This window comes from Ambystoma mexicanum, chromosome 1q (assembly GCF_040938575.1).
Source record: "Ambystoma mexicanum isolate Mex_15411 chromosome 1q, UKY_AmexF1_1, whole genome shotgun sequence".
Taxonomy (NCBI): domain Eukaryota; kingdom Metazoa; phylum Chordata; class Amphibia; order Caudata; family Ambystomatidae; genus Ambystoma; species Ambystoma mexicanum.
In genome coordinates, this window is record NC_090922.1 from 521,887,643 (window position 1) to 521,907,807 (window position 20,165).

At 45.4% G+C, this 20,165-nt stretch overlaps 1 protein-coding gene across 2 annotated transcripts in view; it reads right to left on the reverse strand.

The window, feature by feature from the left end:
• The window catches only part of LOC138530615 (cornifelin-like), a 134,552-nt gene extending 124,328 nt beyond the window's left edge, over positions 1–10,224 (reverse strand). Inside the window, exon 1 of one of the 2 annotated variants that reach the window (XR_011284852.1) lies at positions 10,031–10,224. The gene's annotated coding sequence lies outside the window, so the exon portion shown is untranslated. The remainder of the gene's footprint in view (positions 1–10,030) is intronic. The other variant, XM_069640924.1, reaches the window with a different exon arrangement.
• Positions 10,225–20,165: the final 9,941 nt, after the last annotated feature.

Sequence of the window (20,165 nt, forward strand, 5' to 3'; positions counted from 1 at the left end):
TTGAACAAATCACTTTGGTGCCCTTTTTATTGACACGTGTTTTGGCTTCACCAGAGCCTTTTTCAAAATAATAGGGCATATGTTCCAAAAACATATTATCCGGTCTGGAGATTTTCTCGCATCTAGCTATAATCCAGTTTAAAACTCTGCAATTTAGAAGTCTGCAAATTCTCGGGTTTCAATCCCTCCTTGATCTGGTATGTGTTTGATTTACGCACGTCGGCCTCGTCTCTCCAAACAAGTGTTATGGATATGTCTTCTCTTGTGAAACAAGACAAGGTGCACATGCAGCAGAATCAGCGAATATTAGAAACGTTATGAGGATTTGAAAAAGGGAATGTGGGGTCTGAACAAAATAAACAATTGGGAAATGGTGTTTATGGTTTAATGAGAAAGATGTCGAGTACTAATGGGTCACATTTTGAATGCTAAAAGGGAATATTTTGATCCACAATGAGGAGTATTCCATTCGGGAGGTTTATAATTGATAACCGATTTGAGTATGATAAATGGTGGCTATGTTGAGCATCTAACTGTGTAGACGTTTTTGACGATTTAACAAGAGGTTTTACTTTTGGGTTTGGCAAATTCCACAAAAATGCTGTAACCATTGATACAGGAGAGAGGGAAGAGGGTTCTGATCTTCGAATGCCTGGTTTCCATTGCAACCGGCAATCCCATGGCATGAAAATGCCAAATTACAACCCTCTTCGCCAAACCACCCAATAAGGAGCTCCCTAACAATATGAATTCCGATCAGCAACTTTGTAAGAAGCAAATCGGGTGCCAGGCTCCCCTTTTCCAAGCCACACAGTGATTTGTAAGGCCGCAAACTGGAGCTATTTCACACTGTAGCTTCTGTGTGGGTTATTCTGGGCTACTTTCGACAGCAGGTGTTTTTTCGTCCTACTGGGCCTCCTGGGGCTGCCTCTTTGTCCCCACCGAACAAACACTCACTCTCTCTATCTCCACCCCCACTCTCTCTAACTCCACCCACCCCACTTCCAGTCTTTCTAGCTGAACCCAGACTACGTGTGATGTGTGGGGTTGTGTTTGGGCTATTTTGGGCTACTTTCGATGAGTCCTCCACAGGCAGATTTGTTCTTCATGTTTTTTTGTCGCCAAGCAACTAACAACACCCACCCCACTCTCTATCCCATCCACTCACCCCCACTCTCCCTACCACCACTCACTCACCCCCTCTTTCTCTACCCTGTCCCAAGCAACTAACAACACCCACCCCACTCTCTATCCCATCCACTCACCCCCACTCTCCCTACCACCACTCACTCACCCCCTCTTTCTCTACCCTGTCCCACTCATGCCCCCATTGTCTACCTCTACAAACTCCCCCACCCTGCCACCACTTGCTAACTGAATCCTCTCTACCCACCCTACCCCTCCCCACCAAACCTACTCCTACTCTCTCTGTCGACACCCACCCGCCCAAGCATGCCTATTTCTACCCTCACACATCCTACCCTCACTCCCTCTACTACCACCCACCCTACCCCAATCACTCTACCCCCAGCAACCCACCTTACCTCTACTCTCTCCACCCCACCCATCCACTATACCCCCACGCTCTCTATCCCCACCCACCCAGCCTACCCCTCACTCTCTCTACCCCCACACACCTACCCTACACTCCCTCTCTCTACCCCCACCCACCCACCCTCCCTCACTCTCTCTACCTAAATCCACCATACCCCCACTCTCTCAACCCCCACCAACCCCACCACCATTACATGTGCTGGATGGGTTTTATTTGGGCTACTTAGGACAAGTCCTCTGAGGCTGCTTTGTTCTTCATCTTTTATGTCCCAACCAACAAACACCACCCACCCATCCCACCCCCACTGTCTCTCTACCCCCCGTTTAACCCCCTCTCTTTACCCCACCACTCACTCTGCTCCCACCCACCCAACTTACCCCCACTCTCTCTATATCTAAGAATACCCCCAACCCACATTCTCTCAACCTAGAGTCCTCCCAAGGCTGCATCAGTCTTCATGTTTTCTGCACCCAACCAACTACAACAACCTCCCATCCCCACTCTCTCTATAATCACACCCACTCTCTCTACCACAAAACTCTCTCTACCCCCACAAACTCACCCCCAGCCTCCCACCATAGCCCCACTCTCTCTACAACCACCCACCTTACCCCCACCCACCCCCACTCCCTCTACCCTCACCCATCCCACCCTCTCCCTCTACTTAGCCCTATCACCTCTATAGCCCCACCCCCCCCACTCTCTCTACCCCACCCTCTCTACCCCCACTCTCACCCTACCACTGCTCTTTCTACACCTACTCACCCACCCACACTCTCTTACCTCACTCACCCACCCTACCCTCACTCTCTCTAACCCCCACAGCCTACTCCCGCTCTCTCTACCCTCACCCACTCTACCCCGACTCTCTTTTGCCCAAACCACCCACCCAAATCTGAGTCTCTCTTCCCCCACCCACACAACCTCCACCCCGCCCACCCACCACTCACTCGCTCTCTAACCCCACTGCCATCTCCAATCCGTCTAGCTCCACCCACCTACCCTACCCCACTCTCTCTACCCCCCACCTTCCCAAGCCCACTCTCTCTACTCCCACCCACCCACTACCCAATCACCCACTCCAGCTCCTCTCTACCCCTCAGTCCCTCTCTCTAGACCCACCCACCCTACCCCCTCTCCATTCAATCCTGCCCCCCATCTTTACCCCTGCCCACACACCCTATCCCCCTCTCTCACTCTAGCCCCACCAACCCAGCACACTGTTCCCCAACCACCAACCCGACTGTGTCTATCCCTCCACCCGCTCACCCTACCCCACTCATCCTTCCTCTCACACTCACGTTATTTCTTACCCTCTCACCCATGGCCACTCATATTTCCTCTGGCTCATCATTAATGACACCATCTTCCAATGGTTTTCTTCCTTGCTCAGTTTCCCTTCTCATTCCCTTGCACACCTGCACCCCTTATCAGATCCTGCTTTGAAACTTTGCACTCTGCTCCTTGCATGTTGGTGCCTGTAAACGCAAGGACGCATTAAAAAAAAAGAAAAATGTTCTATGAACTGGAATATTGAAAATGTTTTTCATTACTGCTTGAATGTTATAAGTCCTGTTTGTATCATATGTTGTGATGAAATCGTGAATTATCTAAACGTAATATTACCAAATTCCCTTTTTTTTGTTTTGTGAAAGGTTTGTTCCAAAACCGGAGCACAGAAATAATAAAAAATAAATAAATAAAATGCAAAATGCAAAGAACAGAAGTAAATGCCCAAACGATTGTCTTTGCCAATGTTTGTTATTACTAAAGCTGCAGAATGTACCGAGCAGAAAACCCACATTGAGAACCCAATTGGCAAAAATTGAAAGCACAAGGCAACACTCCTCCTGCTCCTTGCTCACCACCTTCTGCACTTGGAAGAACTTCACCAGTAGAAACCTACAATGTTGTTTGCTTTTTTTCACAATTTGGCACTCAAATATAAAATGTATGTTTACTATTCAACTCTACAGGAAGCACCCACGTCGATCATTGGGAACATGTGTGTGGGGCAGTACCTTCATTGACACCCTTTTTTCATTGATACCCTTTTTTCTGATATGGTTTGTCAAGCACCCCTCAGTACAAGCACCCCTCAGTACACCCGGCTGGTGTATTTGGCTGCTGTAAAACTTAAAGGGGGCAGCCCGAATTTGGCACCAAGGTCTCAGGCAGTTTGTGAGGAATTTGAACATCTGCATTGTGGGTGTGCTCTTTCCGCGGCTTTTTTGAAATGTTTAAATGAAATTGAATGATGGTAGATCAACCTCCTGAAAATGTGTGGGGCTAATCCACACACATTTTCCTATGTTTACCGCATGACATACGCATAGACCTGTGTACTGTGGGTGGACACAGCCTACAGGCACAGTCCCCCTGTCATATTTATTTGGAAAATGACAGGAGAAGTACACAATGCATCTCTAAGAGGGGAGAACCAAACTGTCCACCTGCCCTGGCCAGCATGATTAACTAACATAGGTGCCATGGATCCACCATGTTGGGCCCTGCAGGTGGTGGCAGTGATTAACATAGCAACATAATGTACTTCAAACAGGCCCTATAGGGCCTAGCTGCAGAGGGTAACAAGGAGACAGGAAACTCCAACAACCTTTCATATGCAACTGTGTCAACCTGAAGCCAGCTCCCGCCCTCACTATCAATTGACAGTGAGCAGTCATGTCTGTGACATCATGTTTACAGTAGTCCACCCCAGAGCGGGGCCCCATTCATAAGGTACGAGGATGTGGTTTGCAGGAGACAGCGAGTCTCGTCTCGCCGCAGCTTCAAGGGAGACCTGTCACTTTAAGCAGGAGCCACAGAGAAATCCATTAACCAGAGAGGCTCTTTGATCCACAACAGACTGGAAGATGGGTGGGACTTGGTATCACATGTTTTCACCCCTTTACATTTCCTGTTGCAAAGCAATCTGGTAATGACCTCATGCATACAGGAGTTTGTTGATAGAGACCCCAGGGTTGATTCATTAAGGTAGGCTTGGCCTACACCAATCATTGTGGTCCATTTGGCTTTAAAAGAGGGCTGAGCCCCTCTTTTGGCAGATCATCTGAAGACTTTGCAAGGAGTAGCAAGAAGAACGAATTATTGGACCCTGGCTCAAGGTACAGCCTGCTTTACATCTTCCGCCAGTGACGGAAAGCCACAACCTCCAAAGAGGGACGCAAGATCCCTCCCCTAATCGTCTCCCGCCAGAGGTAGATACTGAATCCAGAGGACCCTCCAGCAGCGCCAGAACCAGTACCCAGCCAGCGCACATCATGCCCTGCTAGGTTCTGCAGCATGCTTCCTAGGTGGGAAGTGCCAGAAGGACTCTGAAACCGAAAACAATGGCAAGGCATCTGCCTGCAACACACTCCTCAGCTGTGGGCCGTCTGCCTTAAAGGACAACATCAGCCCATTGTAGAAGATTGGAGAAGTGCATCAACAAGCATCTACTGGCATCTGCTTCAAATGACTTTTTCAAGCTAGTCGAGTTCCTCGAGCAGCAACCGAATGTAAGGTTGACTGTTGTCAAACCTGCAGTTGCTCAAAGACACCCTAGACGTCTCGATCAGTGCTTTAGACCCAACGAAAAGCACTGAGACGATTCCTGACCCTGACCCATTGTGTAGGCCAGCTTGCAGCAATCCGTCCATCTTCGCTCGCAGAACTGTTTGCCGCCTGATACCAGCAGCTGTTCCCCATCTGTCACAGAAGCTCCAAAGAGCCCTGAAACTGACTCGACCCTGCCAAGCACCAAGAACACATACAGCACAGGGTAAATTTTGGTTCTGTCCCCTTGTTCCTTCTCCGAAGGTCCCTACAGACATTATAATAGCCATTGCTCCCTTTGTGTTGAAGCCTAGTATCCCTGAACTGTTGGGATTATTTACTATATCGACCTCCCTCCTGTCAGTATCCAGAGTACACCCCTTTTCCTTCTTTGAAACTGTCTGTCCTCTGCATTCCTTTACAGGGTGGGCTGTATTTCGTAGTTTTGCTAGAACTGTCGGTTATGATAATAATAAAGTAGATATTTGTATACAACCTTGACTGGACAGTCATTTTTAACATTGGGTAATAACTGAATTTTTGCTGTGTTACAACTAGCTGACGATATGTGACCTTTCAGAGATAAGCCTGCTGTTCTGTCCTCGTTATCAAAATTGGACAAAGAGGTTTATAATTTGCTTGTGTTTCTAATCTGTTTGGATCCCTTCTAGTGTACTAGAGGTGTGGGGCTGACTGATGGTTTATGAACCAGTATTAATCCCTGGACCACTGGTGCCCGGAAGTTGACTCGTCACACGGGCATCAGCAGAAATGATGCAAGGTCTCTTGGGTTAAGAATCTGTAGAAAGAGGGAAGGAAAGAAATCTGCCTTCCTCCCTTAAAAGCAATGTGGCATCTGCTATTGCCAATGGATGAAGCACACCACAAAACAGATTGCAATATATGCACTGTTATGGAAGCTAATGACGTGAACCAAAACATAAAATTCTTGCGTGCAAACACACGAGTAGTGGAGGAGGGAGTCATTCTCAAAACCAATACGCCAATAATGTGTATCAAAATGTACATGTTTCGCCAATAATATCTATCAAAATGTACATGTTTCAACCTGTATGTCCCGTTGTGGTGCTAGGATGTTCATCAGGACAGCAAGGCCAGACTGATTCTGGCACCATGGCTCCATTCTCATGAGGGTGATTTTGAAGCGCGCACTCGGCATTGGTACTATGGTTTCTGCAATTCTTATGTGTTGCTGATCCTAGCCCTCTACTGGCACCATTCACCAGGCCCACTCACTGTACCTGGAAAGAATGGATGATGACTGGTAATATCTGGTGGATCTGTGGAGATATCTGCAGTCACAAGAGCAAGTAGAATCACAAGTACTGAGGCAAGAAACAAACAACACAGGAGGGGCGTGGAATCTAGCTGCAGCAAGAAGGCAGAGGCTGGTTGAAGCTGGCAGGATCAGCACCAGGTAGGTTAACGTCACAGGTCATTGAGTTGCCCCATGCATTCTCTCTTTCACCACTCATTCCTACGGTTTAGGTCTACTTGGTCGAAAATGTATGACCTTTTAACATCGACCGAATTTCTTTTGGTGAAATTTTTGGTCGGTACACCCCCCCCCCCCCACCATTCCCTTACCCCACCCCATATATATATATGTATATTTAATTAAATTTGACTGAATTTCAACCAAAAAAACGATTACTAAAAAATCGCTCAAAAGTAAAAGGTCAAATGTTTTTCGAACAAGTAGGCTAATACCATTCCTAAGACACCTATTGGTGCGTTCATGCCCGATGTGTATTGGGAGAGTAAGAGAGTGGGTAAGCAGTCGGTGGGAAGCAGGGTCGGGGGGGAGTTGCGAGGCATAGGGGTATATAGATTCACTACTTTTTTTACACTTTCGTGCACCCCTTTTCTCACTTCCTGGTTCTCATACAAGTTAAACCTTACTCTTGCAGAGGGCCCTGTTCTCTCACACCATGCCTCGCTCTTATGCCCATGGTTGGCCCTTTCACTAGCAAAATGAATCAAACAAAAATTAGACATGTCAAAGGTTTATGGTTCAATTAACTGTGACTTTAGCAGCCCAGTCTTCCGGGTAGGTCGGATGCTGTTCTTCTACAGCCAGGGGGTGGTGAGCGAGGGATGGAAAATAAATAAACAACAATAGGGAAAGAGAATGAGTGAATGAAGGTGGAAAGGAAGGGTTGAAACAAAGGTTGAGCGGCCAGGTTCCCCTACTTTGGGAAGACAGGACTGAGTGTCATTTAAAGGCCAGCCTGTAAAGCTGAGCCCCTCATCAGGGTCTCATGTTGGGCTGCAATTACTTAACATCTACTTAACATCTGGCTGGAAGGTTTAGAATGAATCTTAACCTCTGGCATTGCTCTGGGCAACCCTCCAGACCATCATTCTTCGCCTGCCATGGCATTACAAAAAGGGGAAAGACCATATGCAAATCATGCTTGGTCCCACCCCTAAAGGGGCAGTCCAGCTCGAACTGTTAGACGTGGACCCCTTGCTCACTATTCTTAGAGAGGCACAGCTCCACCCTACTGATGAGGTCCAACCAGACCGAAACACGTGTTTGGGGTTGCTGTTGCTACTCTAGTTCAGAGGAGAATTGCCTATCATTTCAGTGCCAGACTGCCCCAGGGCAGGACAAAGACTGATATGCTTTCGATATTTCTCCTCTGTGAAAGATAGTGAGCTAAAGACTCTGGGTAAGGCTCTCGTAACCTGGACTTATGTCTGTCAGAGAGACTTGCAGGACCCCACTTGTCATTTGCATATTTTAAGTAACTTTAGGTCTCACTCTAAGTTACTAGGGGAATCCAGACGTGGACCCCTTGCTCACTATTCTTAGAGCGGCACAGCTCCACCCTACTGATGAGGTCCAACCAGACCGAAACACGTGTCTGGGGTTTTTGTTGGTACTCTTGTTCAGAGGAGAATTGCCTAGCATTTTGGTGCTGGACTGCCCCAGGGCAGGACAAAGACTGATATGTTTGGGATATTTCTTCTCTGTGAAAGATAGTGAGCTAAAGACTCTGGGTAAGTCTCTCAATAACCTGTACTAATGTCTGGCAGAGGGACTCCCAGGACCCCCTTTGTTTTTTGCACTATTCACTGTGTGCCGCATTGCCTATATGTGCCGGAGAATATTAGAGCAAAGCCTATCCTGCCCCCCTTTTATCTTGGAAGGATAGCTCAGGGGTAACGTGCTCGCCTTAGAAGCAAGACGACACGGAGCAACACAGGTTCGGTCCGCGCTTAGAAACCTCTGCGTATTAAGCGCGTTATAAATATCATATCACCATCAGCTGCTCAATATGGACGTGCAAGCAGGGAAACAATAACCACCGAATGCGAATAATAAGACGTCCGTGCCGCGATGTGACTCTACGTGGATCCGAGGGCCACCTCGTCATGCATAAGAAGGCGCTGCGTGACTGAATGGCTCAGAGCAGGCGCTATCATCACACAGGCTTCCGTGGGATACGTCGTGTATACCCTTCCAAGTAGTAGGGGACTTTGCGGTTATCAAGGCGCCTCTTGTCGCGTTCGAGCTGTTCAGCCAGTCCACGCTGCCACATAAAGGGGACATCACACTACAAGTGCGCACTGCTATGAGCGGAAAGCCTGGGCGTGCTGATCACTTCAGGGCTCTGCATATTTTGGAATAATACATTTGAATGATAAGAGGCTGTGACACACACACTGCAGCAATTTGTCACAATTATTTGGTTAATTGGAATTCAACATTTTCTCCTCAGCAGTTACCGTGCATTCAGATGACTGACCGCAGTGTGGCAAAAGAGGAGGGTGTTCTGCTGCTGCCAAGCGGGTGGAATTATCCCAAGGGGGCGGGTACACGCCCATTTAACCAAACGGTGGCGCTGTGCATTCCCTGTGCCATTTAGTCCTACGCGGTCCATGTGTCCTGGGAGGTGGGTATAGATATAGACAGAAGACAGGGGCAGGAATATGAAAGGCGGAAAGCGGACATGAGAGGATAAGAAGGGAGAAAGAAACAAGGGAGTTATAGCCCGAATCAAAAAGAGAGAGACGAGGGACGGGAGGAAGGAAGAGGAAAAGGCGACTAGAAGGAAGCTTGTAGGGAAATATGCATGGAAACAAAAATATGGGTTCAAAGGAGAACGAAAGCAAGGAAGGAAACAAATGGGAAGGAGAAGGGAAGGAAAAAAGAAAGAAAGAAAGAAAGAAAGAAAGAAAGAAAGAAAGAAAGAAAGAAAGAAAGAAAGAAAGAAAGAAAGAAAGAAAGAAAGAAAGAAAGAAAGAAAGAAAGAAAGAAAAAAGAAAGAAAGAAAGAAAACCGGCCAATGGGCTAAGCCCGGGGTTCAGCGTGTGGGGCTTCTCTGCCGCCCGTGACTGGAGTGTGCTGTGCTGTGCGGGCGTTTGAGGCGTTTGTGAAAGTGTGGTACGAGTTTCCGCAGTGGCTGGCAAGGGTCAGCTCTCACGACTCGCTCGCGCTCATACCGTCTCCTCCTGCCTCCCTTTTCCTGTTATTATCGGCCCCCTCCCTCTTTTCTGCCCCCTCGCTCTTTGGGCTCTCGCCGCCGTATCCCTGCGTTGCCGTTCTGATGCCCAGCTCTCAGGATACAGGTTGCACCTGTCGGCTCAGCACCCGGCCGGGAATGGGTTCTGTTGTGGGGAAGGATGCGGTGCCAGCGCTGCCGCTGCTGCTGCTGCGATACGGGAATCTGCCCGTCACCTGTCAGCGGCTCCTCCCTTCCATGAACCCATCTCTGCTCTGTCTCGAATGTTCCATTTGTAGCCCCATCTAGAAAGATCCTGTGATCTGTGGCATTCGTCACCTATTGCCCAAAACCATTTACCATCATAACCCCTTTCACTACTGCCCCCATACCCCTAAGACGCTATAACGTTAGAGGGCTGAGTTTCCCAATAAATATTGTTCAATACTTAAGTGCTCTGGCGTGTGGCGGTGCTCTGGACGTCACGATTAGCCTCTTGTCCCCCGGGGCTTGCGTCTACGACCATCAGCGGTGTTGCGAATGAACCGGCTGCAAAGTTCCCTGTTCTGCACTCCACCTCAGGGTCCCACTCCCCTGAAATCCCAGAGTTCGGACACACCCACCTTGGAGAGGGGGCGACAGAGAGCGGAGAGTGCGCGAAGTCGACGTTCATTGGCTGAAACCCCCTGCCTAGACCTCATTCGCAGACACTGACGCACCAACCCGTTTCCAGGTCGCCTGGCGTCTTCTTGCTTCGCCCTGTCGCCGACGCTCTGTCATCGGACGAATACAAGCAAAGGACTCGAGATACATTGAATTCTATGAATGGACATCGAAAAAAACAACTTTATGGCTGGTGCCTCTCGTGGTTCGACGCCAAAGGATGGATTAATTAATTAATTAATCGACTTCCCCCTTTTCACTTCTCTCAGTAAATGCTATCCCCCTGTCCAGTATCATACACGTATCTTTACCTTTTACCGACAACGTTCTATGTCGGCAAAATTGCAGCTACACCCTGATTGGCTGGTTTATCATATCCCTGTTCTGTGCAGCCATGAACAGTAGTAAATCGCCTCGGTGCTCTTTCTGGTCTCCCTTAATCTGTCCCCGTTCTCGTTTATGGGATGGGACTGTGTTCCCTTCTGCTTAAAAAGCCACCCGAGCGGAAAGCGGTAGAATTCTCCTGTCGTGTGGGGAATATACTGTGGAAATCCTTTGCCGCAGCGTCCACGTTGGCGGGCGCTCGCCCCCGTCCCATCATTCTCCTGTTCCTGGGCAGCGCTGCTGCTTTTAGCAGATTATTCTGTTGGGATCCAGCCAAACGCGTTCGCCTAAAATTCAGTTTTAATAACATTAGCGTGTGCCATGACAAGGAGACACACAGGTCTGCGTTTCTAGCTCCCATTGCTTTGCATTTTGGTAGTTGCAGCCCTCTCTATAGAACTGGAAAAGTATAACACGTCTAACAACTTATTATAGCTTTAAAGTCAATAAGGTCAAAATGAAATTGTGAGAGTCATCATGAAACTATGAAGAGAAATGGTGAAAAGACTTCAGGACGCATTACCGTAAGCAGTGCCGGTCTTCGCGGGCAGTGAAAGAAAATGTGTCGACTCTCCCACGCGGACACCTGGTCAATGCCGGGAAGGGGTGCCATTTTTTTTTAACTCCATGCTCCCTCACTGTCGCAGGAAGTTAATCACTGCAATGGGGTGCCGATGAGAAAGCATCAGCACCCTATTCTAATGAAAACTGCCACTCGCCGCAGCAGCGATCACCTCACTAGGGAGCTGATGCAAAAGCATCCTCCCGCTATTGTTATTAAGTGCGCCCGACTCCTGCTTGGGAAAGCCCAGTGCCAGCACTAGAGCGGGCGGATTTAATTTCAATAGGTTCTCCCACAATGGCAGCCCGGGGGAGCCCTTGAAAGACCCCCCAGAGATGGCATTGCGGGGGGCTAATGGCACGGCAAGCATCAAGTGTAATCACATGAGAGAAGGACTCAGGGCCTCTCCTCCAATTTAACTTTCAAGAGTGAGATTTCAGTGTCACACAGACGTCTAAAGTTCTAGGAAACAAACTTCAGTTTTCAAAATTCACTCACCGAGACCGTGGCCCGCTGAGCACGGAGCACAGACACGTTGGAGTACACACGTCCCGCAACTTGGTCGCACTGACCTATGATTAGGAAAGATAGGGTGAAAGGGAGAGGAGGTTGGGTGGCTTTCATACTAAAGGATGCCTTGACAGTCTGGGAAACAGCTGGGCTCACCTCTGAGGGGATAGATTCCATCCACATAAAAATTGGCATGAATGCAGAAGCCACTACCAATTTTGTTCTAATCTATCATCCTCCATCTTTAAAAATTGACCCATCTGAGGCAATTCGTATTTATCTATTACCTCAGCTTAAAATCACTTCAAAATACATAATTTTGGGAGATTTTAATCATTGGTTGGGTCCCAGTCATGACCAGGGGGCCATCGATTTACAACTGTCACTAAGCAATCTAGGTTTCTCCCAACACATGATGTCCCCAACTCATGCTTTGGGTCACACATTGGATTGGCTCTGTGTTTTAAATACTTCCTGTAGCGAGGTGAGTACTAGTTTATGCCCATGGTCGGACCATTTTTTTGTAAACTTTACCATAATGGTACCTTTTATAATTAAAAAGAACCACAAACTACAGGGAAGAATATCTCACAACCCAAAGCAATTAACAATTGCTAATATCGAGCCACTGATTGGTAATCTGCTGGATTTTTCATCAGAAAAAGACCTGACGGCTCAAGAAATGGCCATAGCACTAACTAAAAATTTTATTAGCATATCAGATAATTTAGCCCCTTTAAAACAGGAAAAGGTACGCAAAGACGACAATAATAAAAAGAGTTGGTTCTCAGAAGAACTGAGAAAACTAAAATCGGCATCGATGAAAGCTTTTTATGTTTGGAAACGCAAATTTAATCCAGATTCACTAACCATATATAAGAAAACATCCATGGATTATAAAAATGCCATAGTCCAGGCAAAGAGAAACTTTCATAACACTTGTATAAGTAATGCCGATTCTGACACTAAAGAATTGTTTAAAATATTAAAGGAACAGGAAATCACGCCTGCTCCATCGGGCCTATTTGAAACAAATGACAAGCATTGGTGTCAATTTATCCAAGACGGTCTGCAAAATAAGCTGCACAATATTCGATCAACAATGCTTGATTAAAAGAAGTGGAATTCTGCCCCTTCGGGTATTATTCCTCCCAAGGTTTTTAAAAGGAACATAGATATTCCTACTTTTAATTTTCACCCAATAAGTGAACTGGAATCAGAAAAAATCATAGGACAGATGAAACCATCACAGTGCACAGGAGTTGGTTGTGCATCAATGATAATTAAATCCTGTGCTCCATCCTTAGTAAAAGCAGTCTGCACCTTTGTTAATGCCTCACTTATGGAGGGGAAAGTGCCAACGGAATTAAAACAAACTATGGTTACTCCAATTATCAAGAAATGGGGGCTGTCAAGGGACAATCCATTGAACTTTTGCCCCATCTCGAGCACTCCGTTCCTGTTAAAAAATCTTTGACCTTGTGGCGTATCATCAAATTGCTGAACATTTGAATCAATATTCTATCCTGCATTCTCATCAATCGGGATTTAGAAAACTATTCAAAACTGAGACTTCTCTTTTGGAGCTTAAGTCCAGATTATTAACACAGATGGATAAGAGTGGGCTCTCACTGATCATATAATTGGATCAATCCGCAGCCTTTGATTTAATTGAACATTCCATACTGAATACAAGACTCAAGGAAGTGGCCAATTTTTCTGATCATGCCGCACCCTGGATTGCTTCCTTCTTAGAACATAGACACAGTTTTGTCTGCTCGGATACAGCGGAAGCAGACCCAATCCCGGTACTCTACGGAGTCCCACAGGGGGCTAGTACTTCACCATGTATTTACAACCTCTTTATGGCACCTTTTTTCTTCATGTTCGAGCAGGAGGGCGTAGTCTTTTCAAACTACGCAGATGATACCCAATGTGTAGTTCCCTTAACTGGATCCTACGAACAGGACGAGATTGAAGTGAACAGAGTCTTTATGCTGATTGTAAATTGGATGTTGAATAATTATCTTGCATTAAATAGGAGCAAGACGGAGCTAATGATTGTTGGTTCGCCACATGCTCTGAAAGTTCTAAATCTTTCCTATAGCTCTTTCAAGCTAGGAGACAATGTCATAAGCCCACTTCCAAAAATTAAAATATTGGGAGTTATTCTAGATCAGTCTCTTAATATGAAAGCGCATGTGACCTCTGTTGTGTCTTCCTCAGTTTATTATGTCAAACTACTGTCACACCTGAGGCCACTCATAGCACAGAAAAGTGCAGAAACTATCGCAAGAGTGATAATAGGGGCCAAGCTGGACTACTGCTGTAGCCTATTGCTGGGTACCGGCAAGCTGGTCCTACAGAGACTACAATTGTTTCAGAATTGGGCATCGAGAGTTGTAGTGGGACTTCCAAGGCACGAACATGTATCAGAATCCAGGCAGGCGCTTCATTGGCTTCCAGTGGAGTCTAGAATTAACTTTAGAACTCTGGTTATAACTTTTAAGTGCAGAAAGCAAATGATGCCCCTGTATCTTCATTGTTACATTAATGATAAAGTAAATTCCAGATCGTTAAGGTCTGGTTCTCATAATCTTCTGGAGCAACTCAGACCAAGAACAGCCAAGGCTGAGAACGGGGCTTTTGCTTTCAAAGCGCATATTTTGTGGAACCAACTACCAGATTATCTGCGTAAACATAAACTCCTTGCAATATTCAAGAAAGATCTCAAAACCTTTTCTTTTCACATGAGATTAGCCCTAGGGGGTAGCATCATTGCGAGCATACCTCTTTTCTGCCTGATTCTTTTGTTTCACTTCTAGTTCAGGCGTTAGATGAGTATGCTGCGTTACAGGGTGCCACAGCTGTTGTATGTCTTGCCCTTCTGTTAGCGCCTTTATGCCTACGGGCCCATAGTGCGCTATATAAATATCATGTAATGTAATCTAACTGACACATATTTTTCACAGATCCAACAAGCAACCCGGGTGACTGGGCATATGATTGTTTGTAAAATATATAGAGCTACTGGCCCCAACGATGGACTGAGTGTCCGAAAGAAATGCATTGGCATGTGTAGCTTTTTTCTGGCGAAGGCCGCATAGCCCAGAAAAATAGGTGCAAATAATACAATTGGTGGTTTGCAAAAAAAAAGAGCCGTTTGGAGTATTATTTGGAATTCTAAGCTTAATAAAGAACATTGTATACAAGAGCTTTAAAAACTTCACATCTAATCTCTATATAGTCACTATACTAGATTAAGGGTGTGCAGACCTGCACCAAAGGTGATTTTGACCTTGGTATACAGTGTTACCCCATGGGGCCCTGCCTTAAGGCCGGTCCTGACCATAAGAAATGTGTACTCACGTGAGGAAAGACAGGAAGAAGCGAGGTACTTCATTTGGTACGATGTCCTTTCATCGCCTGCAATTGCAACGCCAGGCATTTCAAAGTGTATAACAAAAACGTTAATCACATTTTTTAGGGGCGGGGTGGGAAAGTGCAGATAAGGGGTTGGGGGTAGGGAATAGGTAAAGATGGGTAGGAGAGGGGGGATTAGGGGGTAACCCTCCAACAAAAAAAACATGTTTTGATGAACATTTTCATTTGAATGTACATGTTCTAATTCCTGGCGTTGTAATAGCAGATGATGAAAGAACATGGAACTCTTTATTTCTAGGAGCTTTATGACACATGCAAACTCACCAGAGTAAGGATGCCCAGGAGGACTGGCTCTCTAGTGGAGCCAAAGGTGTACATCATATGTGTACAGTGGACAGCCTATCTATCAAGCAATGGAGCACTGTACAAAAAAGGTTAAGTATACAGAGAGAGGAGGGCTGAGTGTGCTGGGGAGGGGCGAGAGGAGGAGGAGGGAAAGCTGCTTGATAGTGTTGAATGGGTGAGACGTTCCTTGAAGAGCAGCATCTTCAGTTCCTTCTTGAGTTTCTGGAGCCGTGGCCAATCAGATGTGTGCCGGTATGGTGCACCACAACTCCAGTGCGGAGAAGGAGAATCCAGGCATTCTGATTCTCTGCATCTGGCAACTCTTAGATTCATGGCTGCCCATGTTGTGGCTTCTGGCGCTGCGGAGACCTCCACATGTGGGGAGTTTTTCCAGCCAAGTAAATGTGAGGGGGCTTTGATGTGTTAATGTAACAAACATGTTATTTAAAGATTGTCCTTGGAAATGTTATGTGATGATATTTGTAATTTTTAAAATGTTTAGTGTGGTAATGAAATGGTTGATGTCGTTTTTGTGTAGTGTGAACACGTCCACGCCTGATTTCTGGCATTTTCTGTATATAGTCTGTCAGTGATGAAAATTAATCATTTTCCTCATTGCTGTATTCTCCATCTCTTAATCTTGCCCCCTCTCCTCATCATTCTCTCCTTTTTTCATCTTTGTTCCCCCAATTCTTCTTTCTAAGCTCCCTCTCATTCTTGTGTCCAAATCTTCTCCTTTGCTATTTTTTAAATTATAAATTGTATTGGTCTAGACAAACCTTTACAAAACAAACAAGAGAATTAAAATCTTTTACATCCAGATACAACAAATATAAGACATATCATACAGACTGTTCACATATTTTGCCAACGACCGCAATCTTACAAAATAAAAATCAACATTCACGTAAACACTACGACCTAAAGCTAGACTTAAAATGCATACATAAGTCCATTAAAGTTAAAACATATATTCAAGAAGCTAAGATGGATATGGTAGGGACACCAGAAAGATAATCGAATTAGTCTGGGCAACCCAACATAAATCTTCATGAACTGTAGGCTAAAATATCTTCAGCTTAATGAGTTTTCGTACATTTGTTAGAAATCTCATAACTGCCAGGCTCAAGGCAAGCTAACCTTTGAGCACTCAAAGCTGGGAATGTCAAAAGCAAATTAAGTGTTTCTTTGGCACCCATATTTCTACAAAAACGGCAATCTGCGGAAACTACCTCCTCCCCCTCTCATGGCGAGGATTTCTTTCTTAGGCAGTAGATTTAACCTAAAGTGCATGAAATTATTATGCAATTTTTTATTCGGAAATCTGTTTAAATAAGGTTCACTGGTACACACCACCTTCTGTGATGAAATAACCGGAGAATATAGACATGATCTCAAGGCAATATCATTCGTTTTAGCCCAATCCTGACTTTGTTTCAATTATTTTTTTACTTTCAAGGGATTATACAGTGGGGTTTCAAGTGATGTTCCCAATTTGGCTAATAAAGCAAGGCATTCCACATGCAGATTGTAAGCAAAACCATCAATTGAAGAACCGTTTCTAACCCCTTTAGTTAATAATGAATACTAGGAGTTATCTGAACCAACATTATATTTTCTGAACAATGACAACCCCCTCCATTCCACCAGACTTTGCAAAGATTGAAGACCTAATTCATAGCGAATTGCAGGGAAGGTCATACATTTGGGAATAAAGTAATGAACAGCATGCCCAATATATGATTCAAATCTATTCAGTTCCCGCAAAATCCATGCAGAAAATAATTCCAAACCATGGCATAAACGTGGTATAGCTTAGCAAGATCAAATTATAATGCTGGTAACAAAGAGAATGTTCTGTATTTATTGTCACATTTTCTTTTTATTGGGCCAATGAATTTCATTGCTTTACCTTTCAAATCCTTCCTGAAAAAACACTTCCGCGGAAAAGAAGTGATCAGAAATCCCAGATAAACCATATCTGTTTACAGTAACAGTTTTATTCGATTCAGAAACCAAGTGAGCTTAGAATGATTTTTTCGTTTCCTTCGAGTCACAGTATTTGATGAGTTAACCCTCAGATGATTATTATTTATATATTGATTGAAGCCCACAATTAATCTTTGAAGGCCAACCTGGGTGTGGTTCAATAAAATAAAATCATCTGCTTAAGACACCCAGCAAATCTGATTACCACATATAGTTGTCGCAGCAAATGAAACCATGAAAAGACAGTCTCCCACATCTGAAACGTAAAGATTAAACACACAAGGTGCCAGGATGCAGCCATGGCGCAAGCCGTTGATAGTTGTGACAGCCTTAGATAACTGTCCATCATTGTTCAGCCGAACCTGCAATTGAGACTCCTCATGCAGATGTAGCCATATACTCAACAAGCCATGAGGTAGACCTGGTCTGTCCAATTTTATCCACCAGGTTGAATGCTTGCGACAAATCCATCAAAGCAACATATATAGGAAGGGCGTTCTCATGCCAGACAAATTGTTGCAGTGGGGTCAGCAGTAGACCCCACAATCGGTGCCCATATTTTCCCTAAATCCCATCTGATGGTATGTGAGGATATTGTTATTACTGCACCAATCTTCGATGTGTCCGAGCAATACTGATGCTAATATTTTGGAATCAGCATCCAGTAGTGCGATAGGCCGATAATTCAAAGGGTCTCACCTGACACCTCTCTTATATATTACAATGAATTAGGACATTTTCCAAGAGGTGGGTAAACATCTAGATCTAACAATATCCCCAAATAAAATCCACAACATTTTAGACCAAAGATTAGAATTCTTTTTCAGTGTTGCATTCATAAGTTGATTAGGCTCCCAGCTCTAGATGCACTGGCCTTGGTGATCAACACAGCAAGATCCTCTATTGAGAGCGTCAGAGCCCAAACATGAAGTCGAATGGCTTCTAGCTGACTAGAGACCATCCCCTTTGATCCATACAGCTCCGAAAAGGGATTACACCAAACATCTTCGAAGATGGAGTTGGATTGGGCTCCTAGTTGACAGGATTCAGGAGCATTAATCAATTACCAACATTTACGTGAGCTTCCATCTTTCAAAGAGTTCATCAGGACCTCCCCATCCCGTTGATACATAAGGGCCTGATTACCTATAACACGATTTTTCAATGTCTGTTTAGAGAGCCAAATGACCCTTTGTTTAAGAGCCTGGCAGTAATACGTCTTACCTAGGTGCCAAATCCACCTCCGGCTGGACTTTTTCAATTCCTGCACCAAAGGGTCATAATTATGGGTGTGATCACTAAGCCTAGTAGACCGCTTCAGGCTCCTGGAAAACGTCCCCATCACTGATTGCAAATAAACACCCAAATGTCGTATGTGTATAGGTTGCTAGTTTGTCAACCAGATGGGTACAATAAAAAATCCTTCAATAGTACCACATTAAGTTTAACTATATTCCCATCATGCCACACAAGCTAAGTATGGCTATTATTTACATTCAAGGAAACCGGATAGACAGGATTGGGCTGTTGAACTTCCTACAATTTGCGACATTGCAGCTATCGATCACCCCTAAGCCCTCCCCATTATGAATGCCAATTAGGAGACCGCCCACCAGTCACCCCGTTATCCCTTAGGAGCCTAACTCACCCTGTATATCAAACACATTCAGAGAGAGCGCAGCCCCCAACCAGGTTTCTTGTAAACATATAATCGCAAAAGTGCCCAAATGGTGACAAATATTGGAATTCGAGCACAATTTGGAAAGCCCTCTGGTATTGCATGAAATCACAGAAAAAGCCTACACTAAAAGTGATCCTTTAACCCTTTCAACTCCAAAATCCAATCTCTTAAAATCATTCCTAACCAAAGCAAATTAGTCTCCCCTTCTCAGTGGTTTCCCCTTCCAAATCAGAGGCCCCTATTAGCCGGATCGAAGTCCTGGCGGAGACATTCTCAGTTCTTGCCACAAACTGAACACCCGTCCCCAAAAAAGGGCCTCCAATCTTCTGTAAATCCTGTGAACTTTCACAATATGTCATCTCCAAATCAAACAGTAATAAGTCATAACCTAGCTAATGAAAATGTTGCATCTCATTTAGTAAGGCCTCATACAACATCAGAGAGGGTATGACCAGTCTCACATGGTCAAACCTCTGTGAATGGATGAAGTCGACCAATTCTATGTCCTTTGTTGTAATGAGTTTCAACACTGAGATTTCATTCAATAGAGCAAGGACTCTTAGCCTATTCAGTGAACCAGGTCCCCTGTAATCAAACATATAATACAATAGTAAACTGGGGTCATCAGGAAATGTTGTATCCCTCCACAAAACATCAGGTAACCCCCTGGTTCCAGATTTTAGATCCCCATGGCCCAGCAAAACTCACTGTACAGGAGATGAAGAAAACATAAAGGTCTGTGGCTGGGGTTGAGATCTCTCTGCCAGGAGTTCACACACCTCCCTAATAAGGGGCCCATGAAAAGAGTCCCTGCAGGGAGGTGAGATTCTCTGGTGCCAGGGGAAAAACCAGAGTGTCCGGATTTATTTGTCTCCCCCCCGCAAGGAACCATACAGGGGTCAGCCCTGGCCGCCGTCCCCCACTGCCTTCTACAAATAGAAACCAGAGGTGCCAAAAGCCCTCCTTCCCCATTTGTAACCGGAGCTGTTGGTACTACCTCAGCAACCTTCTCCAGAACATTAGGGGACAAGGCTCCAAGGCCCTTCCCAGGAACTGTGTATGTCA